This window comes from Pyxicephalus adspersus, chromosome 3 (genome assembly GCF_032062135.1).
Source record: "Pyxicephalus adspersus chromosome 3, UCB_Pads_2.0, whole genome shotgun sequence".
Lineage (NCBI taxonomy): Eukaryota > Metazoa > Chordata > Amphibia > Anura > Pyxicephalidae > Pyxicephalus > Pyxicephalus adspersus.
The window spans coordinates 142,429,913-142,441,306 of NC_092860.1; the positions used below are offsets into that span (position 1 = coordinate 142,429,913).

The 11,394-nt window shown below is 39.7% G+C and overlaps 1 long non-coding RNA gene across 1 annotated transcript; it reads left to right on the forward strand.

Annotated features, from left to right (window-relative positions):
• Positions 1-1,679: 1,679 nt before the first annotated feature.
• LOC140327257 (uncharacterized) lies at positions 1,680-11,090 on the forward strand. Its single transcript, XR_011920005.1, has 3 exons — positions 1,680-1,797; positions 8,878-9,156; positions 10,673-11,090. It is a non-coding gene; the product is annotated as an uncharacterized lncRNA (long non-coding RNA).
• Positions 11,091-11,394: the final 304 nt, after the last annotated feature.

Below are 11,394 nucleotides of genomic sequence, written 5' to 3' on the forward strand. Positions count from 1 at the left end.
GGTCTGGTCTGGCTGCCCTTTTGGGTCCATAGATCCATAGGGGGTCTCCAAAGGGTCTTTATAGATCCACAATTGTTACAGCTGAATGGTACAAATTTGTAGAAATGTCTCTACTATACAACAGAAAGGCAAATACTGTATTTTAAACATCTCAAACTTTTACATCAAATAAATTCATTCCCCCTGGTACTACTCTTTAGTGAAATGCAGTGATGGAAACAATTTTCATCAATTTTCTATTGTTCTGGAAGAGGAAATTGTCACTTTTTTTTTCTCTACCATCAAGTAGTTGATAGAATGACAAGTAAAAACATTCCTAATCATCTCTAATTGAACCGCTTTATAATTTTCTTGTTGAACGCAACATGATCCCTTTCTGGAATTGCTGATTTAATGAAAATGAAGAGTGAGTGGTTTTAGTTTACTCTTAATGTTGCCTGTAATATATTACAAAAATGATTTTGTATCATTCCAGAGATCGCATTACAGGCAGCATGGAAGAAAAAACATATCTGCAAATGCTGTGAACTGCAGTCCAAGGGTTTGTGTACTGTTTTGGAGAAAATAATAATAAAAAAATAATAATGGAGAAAATAAGTGGCCTAATGTCCAAAAATGTCCTTTATATAGTCTTATAGATGTGGCTTTCATTCAAATTAGCAAGTGATACCGTATGCATGTGTAAGATCTAATCCACTCACCCCACCCCTGCTATATGTTCATCCAAATACTCTGACATGCATGAATGTTTTCTAGGACAACTGGAATTTTGTGGTCAAGAGATCTTGCTGCACTTCCTGATCAGTTATCAGTAAGGATTTTAAAGCTAAACTCCAGGTAAACTGCTGGAGACCCCATTAATCTTTGATGCTGGTTAGTAACAGTGTGTGCCCTGTAGCATTTAAATACACTTATACTAATAAATGCAAGTTTTTCTTTTCTATGTACCTCACTGCACTTTCCACCAGTTTGGGCAATCCTGGGCCAGATGGGGGAAATGGCAACTGTTACTCCAAGGGCATACGACATCTAGCATTGATCCTCTCGGCAGTTGGGAAGAAGACTATTTTCCGTTGCTATATTTCAGACTCCCCCATGCACTTATTTCTCACCAAATTACAATATTTATTGTACTTGGAATGGATAGAAACCACACAGCAAACGCAGGTATTTTTTTGACACCTGGGAGAACTTTATAGATACTTAACCCAACCACCAAAGTTCCAGCACACTTCATGGTATTTAGTATGTATAATAGGTGACCCCCCCCCCCCCGATCTATAATATCTCGGGGTTCATAGACTAACTCCCACCCTATTTCCGAGGCAGAGAATATTTGGTTTCCCACAAGATGTACACCACCTCTTAAGAGGGCCCCACCAGTTGAACTTTCCCTCAACCCATTTACTAGTGTTCTCAAACCCTCATCTGTACTACCACATGGAAAAGGTTTCCATCTTAGGTCCCCATCTCCTCCCTCCCTGCATATTTTCTGCCCTCTCATTGTCTCCTTCTCTTATATTGTAAAAATATCCAGTATTGCATTGCTTCTGTTGTAACCACATAATATCCAGTATTGCATTGCTTCTGTTGTAACCACATAATATCCAGTATTGCATTGCTTCTGTTGTAACCACATAAAGATTTCTTAAAAAAAAAAAAAAAAGTTGTGGATACTTGGCACAGATGCCAATGTCTTTTGTGTATATTCAGTCGGACTATAGTAGGTTCTGATCATTGTTCCTGATCATTTCGTACAGAGGTAATTGTTTGCACTGAGGATCTTGTGCAGGAAGAGTGAGTATGCAAACAATCAGTTATGGTTTTGTTAGAGATACAGAGTGGCTTAATGTAAACTCCACAAAAATCTTTAGGTTACATACACACGTAGGATGATTCTTGTCCAATAATCGCCTCAGGGCTGATATCGGCGTGTACAGCGCTCGTTCGTGCATCATGCAGTCTTTTGTCGATCCTTTCCAATTATTTTACGTGTGTACATAGCCTTAGAGATAAGATTAGTATTAGCTTTGGGGTTGCTGACTGCTTTGCAGAGTTCAGACTACAGGGAGGCTTAATTTGAGGATTTTGATATTGAATTGTCCAATCTTTTAAACCATCCGGACATCAGACTGTCAATGGAAATTATCATTTCTGGTGACAGATTAATAAAGACAGAGTAAATCAGCACCATTTTGTTCTAGGGAGGGTGAGAGTGCACACAATAAATTTACAGGGAACTAGAAATTATTTTTTAAAATATAATGAGCATTCAGTTGTAATATAATCCCATAAACATTCAATTGTATAGGTGGTGTTTATGAGAGTGCTTGACATTTTTGTTTCTTTGTTTTTTCCATTAACAATGCAAAACCTCTGCTATCTCATTGCAAATATGTTACTTTATCTACAGTACTTTTAATGTTAGCATGCTAAATGGTGCTTTACAGAAAGTATGCACTTTTATCAATCCTTTGGCTTGATTAACTTACAGTATATTTAGATCTTGGCTTATTCATGAACTAATGTGCAATTCTAATAATTTGAGAACACAAAAAAATGTCCAACAGAATTGAATATACATTATTTTGTCTAATGTTGTATTCTGCAGTAAGATGCTCCACAGCCTCGGTGCAGCATTGCATTTGTGCTTTGGGAGCCGTTCAAAATTTATGGCGCTCCAATGTGCCCAAACACTGTCACATATGGCTGACAAACTAGTCTTTCACAATGGGGTTTCCTTCAGAGGTTCAGGGGGGTTCCTTCAGCGACTGGCAAACCTAATGGTGCCTGCATACCTAAAGGTTAACATTCAGCACAGGCAACTTCACAGCACTAAAAAAAAATAGTATGAGGGCATTTCTCCACTGACTACCCAAGTATGCAGACATTCCTCTATTGGCAAACAATATGAGGGAACATTGCTTTACTGGCAATCAATGTAAGAAGTCATTTCTCTTACATTGATTGCCAATAGATCAAAACGGACCACCCAAGTAGGAGGACTTACTGACCAAGATAAGGGGACATTGCTTCACTGACCACCCAAGTATGCAGACATTACTGACCTACATAAGGAGATATTTCCTCACTGACGTTCCAAGTAGAAGGACATTTCTCTACTGGCCACCATGTATGAATGAGTGAAATTCCAAAATTTTAGTGCAAATTTCCCCAAAAATCCACCGAAACACGATAATGGACTTTTCAAGATAATTGAAAAGTTAAAATCTAACCAAGAAAACATATTTTTATTGAAAAAATAATTTAAAAAGCACTTGGGTTATGTCCAACAGGTTCTCTTGACCTCCTCAGTAATTTTAGTTACAATGCTATGTTTGTTGTCTTTGCCAATACCTTGAAAATTTGGGAGGCAGCTTAGTGTTTAATTAACCATAATCTGATTTACAGGAAAACTACATGTTTTCTAACTTGCAGCACGTTCCCTTCTGCTACACCCCCTCACCGCCACCACCTACCTTTGCAATTTTGGTGACAATACATTGTTCAGGGGCCTTGCAATCAGTCTGTAATATAGTTATGTGTAAACTTTTTTCACTAAAAACTCTACACCTACTCGGTGGTTAGCACTCTGGCCTTTGCAGTGCTGGGTCCCAGGTTCGAATCCCGGCCAGGACATTATCTGCATGGAGTTTGCAAGTTCTCCCAATGTTTGCGAGGGATTCCTCCAGGTACTCCCATTTCCTCCCACATTTCAAAAACATGCATTTAAAATAATTGGCAGCCCCCAAAATTGACCTTAGACTGTAATGACATATGATTATGGTAGGGATATTAGATTGTGAGTCCCTTTGAAGGACAGCTAGTGACATGACTTTGGTCTTTGTACTGGGCTGCGTAATATGTCAGCACTAAAAATACACCTAAAAATTGTGTTTTTTTTTTTTTTTTGTTGTTTAACCAGTGATTTGCCTCGGTATCGGTCCATCCAAATAGTAGGCCATTTTCCACTGACCACCAATGTAATGGAGAATACAAGTTATTATTTTTAATAAACCTAAATTTGTCCTTTAGCCCATTGGAAAATTGATCGGCCTTAATCACACTCATATCCTGAGCTATAGACATTCTTTTGCAGTGGTTACATGAAAACTATTATCTGGGTTTCTTGGAAATTAAACATAATTAGAAAATCTGCATAAGAGCTTTGGTCTATGAACTTAAGTTTCCCCTAAGTAGAGATGGGTTTACAGCAAATTCCTGTTTTACTTTTGTGTAAAGGTTTAGGAACCTATGTGGGTTTCTTATGCTATATACGTTAATAAGGCAAAACATTAAAACCAACCTTTCTAATATTGTATAGGTCCACCTGGTGCCTCCTTTGAGATATGGATTCCACAAGCTCTTTAAGATGCTTAGCGGTATCCGGAACCACCACCCAAAACACCCTATGGAACCTGCTATGGGACCTACAATTTGGTCCCTGTCAAAGACATAGAACAAATGGGCAAGCAGAGGAACTTCAGTTTCCTTCAAGTGTTTTTCAAGAGCTGGCTGTTCATTTAACAATGTATCCTACCCATTGACATAAGCCATTATAATGTGGTCATCAATGTTACTTACTTCACCTGTCAAATGTTTAGGCTGGTTGAGATATTGTTCGGGTGGTCGAATGCCGAATTCGAACACCATTGAAGTCAATGGTGGGAGAATTTGGGTTATTTTTAGGGACTGTTAAGGGCTGCAAGAGCCATCAGATTGCACTTGCAGCCCTTTACTAGTTGTATTTGTTCTTGGATAGAGTTTCTCTATCCAAGAACACAGGGAGTCCTGTGTTCTTCAATAGAGAAACTATCTAGGAACACATACTACAGGACTGCAACAGCGATCCTGATTGCTGTTACTGCACGGTACTAATAGTATGTGTTCTTGGATAGAGATTCTCTATCCAAGAACACAGGACACTAGATGTGATGGATGGGGAAACTTGTCCCTATTCAACCTCCAGTGCCCGGGGATCGCCTGCAGTCACAGCTGTCACCGCAAAGTTGACCTGACCGTGGGAACTGACCTGCAGATAAACTCTGCAGTTCCACTACTATCCCCGGTTCACTACAGGTTAATTAACCTGTAGTGCCTGGGGATCGCCTGCAGTCACAGCTGTGACCGCAAAGTTCCCACGGACTGAACTGCGGATGAACTCTGCTGTTTCACTACTATCCCTGTGGCACTACAGGTTAAATAACCTGTAATGCCCCGAGGATCCCAGACTCTTCTTAATTGGAGACTTGGCTTTTTTACATTTTTTTTATGCCAATTCTTACCACCGAATCTCGTTTTTTTCAGGTCGGGTCTACCCGAATTTGAACAGCCTTTTTCGGATCGAATATAAGGACAACCCAAATTCGAACACCAACACTAATGCCCGTTGGTTAGAATAACTCATATTTTTCCCTGATGTCTATTTTCACAAGCATACGGGAAATGCGGTATTTTTAAGTTGCCAGAAGTTACTAGAAGAAGAGGACAAATCTTTCATGTCTGTTCTGCTAGATTTGCCCACTTTTGTGGTGGCGCGGGATTTCGCTTCAATTCCTTGTGTCTCTAAAAAAAGAAATTGAGAAAAAATCTCCGAAAATACAGATCATTAAAAAAAAATTCCTGATAGATTCCAACCCCTTCCTCATCATATCAAGGCCTTTTTGCTGTATTTTCTTGAAGTAGTTAAACCTAATACTTCAGATTGATTCTTTGTTTACTCCACTCTTCACTCCTACTTTACGTTCAGCTGATAAACCAAAATAATCCGGGACGGCTTTACAACTGAATAAAGAAAGCGCTGACGCACTTGAGGAAGCTGGTCTTAAAATGTCAGCTAGAACGAGTAACTTTTATGAAGGTCATGGCGGTTTTTATGTGTTTGCCGTAAACTGGCTTGTTTTATTAACCGCCTAATATAGGCGCTCTTCCCTTATTGGCAATGAGTAACGATCGAGTGACAGAACTCCCAGCGACTGTCAGTATAAATTTAATTCTGCTGCAACACACAGATACTTTGTGAACTGTGACTGCATTACTTACTTTATTCCTCATATTTAAGTACAGCAATTTAGCTCTACTTCGATAGATCACCTTGGGGATTCTTTTTTTTTTTTATATATACTCTGTAGTGATTTCTTTTCAAGCATTCCTATAATAAGACTGTGGTTTTGATAATGCAGGAATCATGCAATGCTTCGGCAAAGTAATGACCCAATTTAGAAGCAGTGACATTATTTGGAAATTGGTTCATGCAGTAGGTAGTGTACGGGAGAGAATATTAACATAAGCTATCAGAAAGGGCCTGAGGGTGTCAAGGGGCAATTGTCCTGATCTATAGAGGCTATTATAACATACTCTTCAACTAGGGCTGATTCATAGCTAGTTACTACATTGATAAGAAGGTGAAAAACAAGCCAAATGTCTATTTGTTATAACTAGTAGTAAAGACCTAGGCAGAATATACTCTAAAGGGTACTTAGAGACATTAAATGATGGATTCCAATCTAGTGTGTAATGCTGTTGTGAATACTGCCAGCCAAGGCTTCCTTAACCTCCTTGCCGTTAAGCCCGACCTTTGTGCGGGCAAAAAAAAAAAACGGCTAGGATGGTTAACCCCGAGATTTTTCCCATCCCCACTTACCTGGTCCCCCTGTGCTCATCCAGCGTCGTGTTCGTGTTCCAGCGTCGTCCTCCGTCGATCGTCGTCCGTCGATCTCCCTCTCCAGCGTCGGGTGTCCTTCGTCGGGTGCCAGCGGGACCAGGTAAGAAGCCGGCTGGCATCTTGTGTTCCGCCGGCCGGCATCTTACCTGGTCCCGCTCATTGTCCACTTCCTGCTTCTTCCAGCGCCGGATGATCTCTGAAACGAGAAGCCGTCCGGCGGAGAAAAAAGAAAACGGATGGCTCCTCCCTGCGTGCGTGATGACGTTGGCGCGTGTGCGGGAAATTCAAATTGAAACTCATTCATTCATTTTGTATTGGATTCAATACAAACTCCTGTATTCAATCCAATACAAAATAATTCAAATAATTACAAAGTATATAACTGGTAAATTCAAACGCTCATTTTGTATTGGATTGAATACAAACTCCCTATCCAATCCAATATAAAAAAAATAAAATAAAAGTAAATAACTTGGAAATTCAAATTTATATTTTGTATTTGATTGGATACAAACTTGCGTATCCAATCCAATCCAAAATAATATAAAATTAATACAAAGTACATAACTGGTAAATTCAAACGCTCATTTTGTATTGGATTGAATACAAACTCCAGTATCCAATCCAATACAAAAAAATAAAATAAAAGTAAATACATTTTTTATATTCATATTATCTACTAGAACCCTGTTCGGACATATTTCTGTAAGTTACAGGTCTACAATTAAAAAAAAAATTTCATGAAAAACAGTGGATCACTTTTGGTACAGAAATCTAGACCTCAGTGTAATGCTCAGGTGGTTAAAGAAACTGCCATCAGCAGGTTGGAATACACTAATGAACCAGGACTTACTAGGTATATGTAAAGTCCTATCTTACACATGGCATCCTTTTTTTAGGGGTCCAGTGGCTGGCATGGATGTCTGCACTTCCCTTGTGTAGGACGGTGCAAGAATAAGTCTGATATCCTTATGTATTTGTCTTGGCCAGCTCTTTTGTTTTGCATAGGGAATTGGGAGGAACTATTCTCAGACCTTACATTCCCAAAATTTGGACCCTACAAGACTATACATGATAAAATCAGTCATTTATCGTCTGAGTCTAGATCAATGTTTATCAACTGGGTTCTTCCAGGGATTGCTAGGGGTTCCTTGAGCATTTTGTGTTTCTCAGGTCAGTTTAGGTGACATCAATGATATTTTTGGCTATTTATAAGGGTGACATTTTTTCCAATGGCCACCAATGGAAGAGGCTACTGACCAGCACACTAATGTACTCTGAGCTGTCGATATTGTAATTATAGCAGAAGTTCTTTGAAAATATGAAAGGTATTTCAAGGGGTTGTCCCATGCTAAAAAGATGGGGAAACACTGGTTTAGATGATTCTCACACACACAGGTGGCTACAGGACTGCACCCGGACAATGCTCCCCAGATACTTCCTGCAGCACACAGTGGCACCATAATACTAAACTCATGTTTCATTTTTAAATAAATACTGTGTAATAATAAAAGCATCAGGTTTTCCTTTTAATGGTAAAAGTATTAGTTTTTGTCCATTATTCATGTGCAAACACCATTGCCAAAATGTTCCAAATTCAAATTGCCCTGCTAAGTATGCAATTTTATAAGGTATATCTAAAACTAAAACTTTATTTTTTAAAAAAAATTTTTGGACTAGAAGAGGATTAGCTCCCATTTTTTTATTTCTTCCTCTTTGTATCATTAGGGAGATCTCCCTTTACTTCCTGTCCTGTAGATACAACAGGAAAAGAAAGGAAATCTTTCTAATGTAAGGGAAATTCCCTCTTGGTTGGCACTGAAATAAATGTTGCCATTGGAAGATTTTCCTTATATTCCTATTGTGGTGGAAAAATGTTTTTTTCCCTTTTTTTTATTCCTGGTTACACTAGAGATCAAGACAATTAAAGTGAGTAAATCTCCCCAATAGAACTCGGGACCCTAACACCTGACAATGGTTCTAGCCCCCTATCTTACCATAATAATCAGTATTATCTGCCTATTGCATGTGTTTTCAGATTGCTTCTATGTTTGTGTTTCTTACACAAATGTGATCTGTCATAGGACCTCTCAGATTGATCTGTAAGAACTCCGGCACTTCTATATCTTGTGAATTAGGGTCAGTCACAGCTTTATATTATGTCCAAATAACAGAATGACAAATAAGATAATGCTTGCCAACTTTCCTTGCAGACAATTCATCAGATGATACGTTGGCCATATGTCCGCCATGAGATACTGATGGATATGTCACAGCAAGTCTCTATCAGACAGAACCTGTAATAATAATGGCACCGTGACATCAAACAGGTCTGATATGAGTGGGAGGATGGAAGAAAAGCCCATTCATGCCAGGAAACAGGCCAAGCTCACTTCTCTCTACATAGCTCTTTCTTCTTTTGTATCCGTCTTCCCTGGCGCCTCTCCATATGTGAGCTTTAGAAGTGCAGACACCAAGAAAAGAAAATTACAGTTGGTATCGATACAGTTTTCTAGTATGATGGTGTTTCCATGGCAGTTTTTATATAGACAACACCAGGAAAGGAAAATTATAGTAGGTAGTGGCATAGTTTTCAGTATTTACAACCTCTGTTCAGTACAGGCTGATGCACCTTCCATCTCCTCGAACAGTATTTTTTTTTTTTGGGCCAAGTTCCCCTTTGGAAGCATCCCAACTAAGGACCCTACCCCCGCACACACAAACACCTGACCTGATCTGTAAAATAAGTGCCTAACCTTTACACCCCTCATCAAAGCTTACTTTTGCACTTAATGCATTTTGTGTCCACAGCTCACCTCTGCACCTCCCGCGCCCCTTAATCACAGCTCACCTCTGCACCTCCCGCACCCTTTTATCCACAGCTCACCTCTGCACCTCCCGCACCTCTTTTCAACAGCTCACCTTGTGCACTGCTCACCCACAGCTCACACCTGTAACTCCCACACGCCTTGTCCACAGCTCACCTCTGCACCTCCCCAACCCTGATCCACAGCTCACCTCTGCACCTCCCGCTCCCCTTATCCACAGCTCACCTCTGCACCTCCCTCACCCCTTATCCACAGCTCACCTCTGCACCTCCCTCACCCCCCCTTATCCACAGCTCACCTCTGCACCTCCCGCACCCCTTATCTACAGCTTGCCTCTGCACCTCCTGCACCCCTTATCCACAGCTCACCCCCGCACCCCTTTTCGACAGCTCACCTCTGCACTCCCCGCACCCCCTATCCACAGCCCACTTCTGCACATCCCGCACCCCTTATTCACAGTTTACCTTTGCACCAGCTCACCTCTGCACCTCCCACACCCCTCTTTCTCAGCTCAACTCTGAACCTTGCTCTGCTCACACACAGCTCAGCTCTGCTCCTCATGTACTGACCAGCACACTAATGTACTGTGAGCTGTGGATATAGTAAGTAAAGCAGAAATTCCTTGAAGACATGAAAGTTATTTCAAGGGTTTGCCCCATGCTAAAAAATGGGGAAACACTGGTTTAGATCATTCTCACACTCACAGGTGGCTTCAGGACTGCACACAGCTCATTTCTACACCTCGGAGCTTCTGATCTCTTGTGGTCTCTTTTAGCCATCTCCTATCTCCATGAACTTACCTCTTATTGGCTTTACAATGGTGGTGTGAATGGTGGACCATGCATGGTTTGAGTACGGTGCCACTTGGAGAATGTGACAAGCTGACAACACAATTAGAAGTTAATTATCACCCCATAACAGGAAGCATCAAATAATCTTTATATTATCATATTTTAATGGGAGCTATACATTTTAAAAGGTTAATGATTATAAAAAAAAAGTGATATTAGATATTATCGATCAGGTTTTGATTTACATTAGCACGTGTTTATTCTTTCTTCACACTTATCAGTCACTTGTTACATACAGAAAACTAAAAATGTCATATAAGTCTAAGGACAATAAACTGTACAAAAAACAATGAACTTTTGTTCTGATTTTCTTTTCCTCTCCACCTTAGGGCATTACGACAGGACCATGTTGTTCGGAAAAATGAACGCCTTCCTGATTTTCCAATGTTCCAACACGTTTCCTATATTCTGGGTATCATACTGATTCTGATTGACAGATAATATCACAAAGGTAAAATTGTGTATTCAGTCTGTCACAACTCAAATTGTTTTCTTGAAACAGAATTCTGATTTCTGCTGTGTCAAATACAGGAAATGTACCGAAGATTTGAAATACATTTCATTATTCTGCATCATTTTTGGTGACAAATGTGTCATTTCCAGACTTCTTGTAAAATCTGAATTGTGAGAAATGTTTCTTTTTTTATCTGTCCTATGAATATGTAAATGTGTATGGAGTTTCTTCTTTTTATCCGTTCCCTCAGTGGCGGGCGCTGTCTTGTATAATAAAAGGAAGTTTCGGTGTCATATTGTATTTTCAGCTGCTTATGTTAAACCAATCTCCATGTTTACAAGCAAGCCGGCGCTGTATACATTGCAGCCAGATGGTATTTACTCTATAGCTCAGCGGTAAGTTGTTATAATTTAGCAGCTTATGAATTGCTACACATGATTTGTCAGTGTAGAGATTTGTGCCAAGTCTTTGAAAATAAATATATTCATTTTTTTCTCCAAATGCAGTGTTTTATCCTGAGCTCTAGCAGATACAGTATATTGAAAAGTTCCATTTCACTAAACCAATATTAGAGGTTAGCATGTTTATAGAACAAGA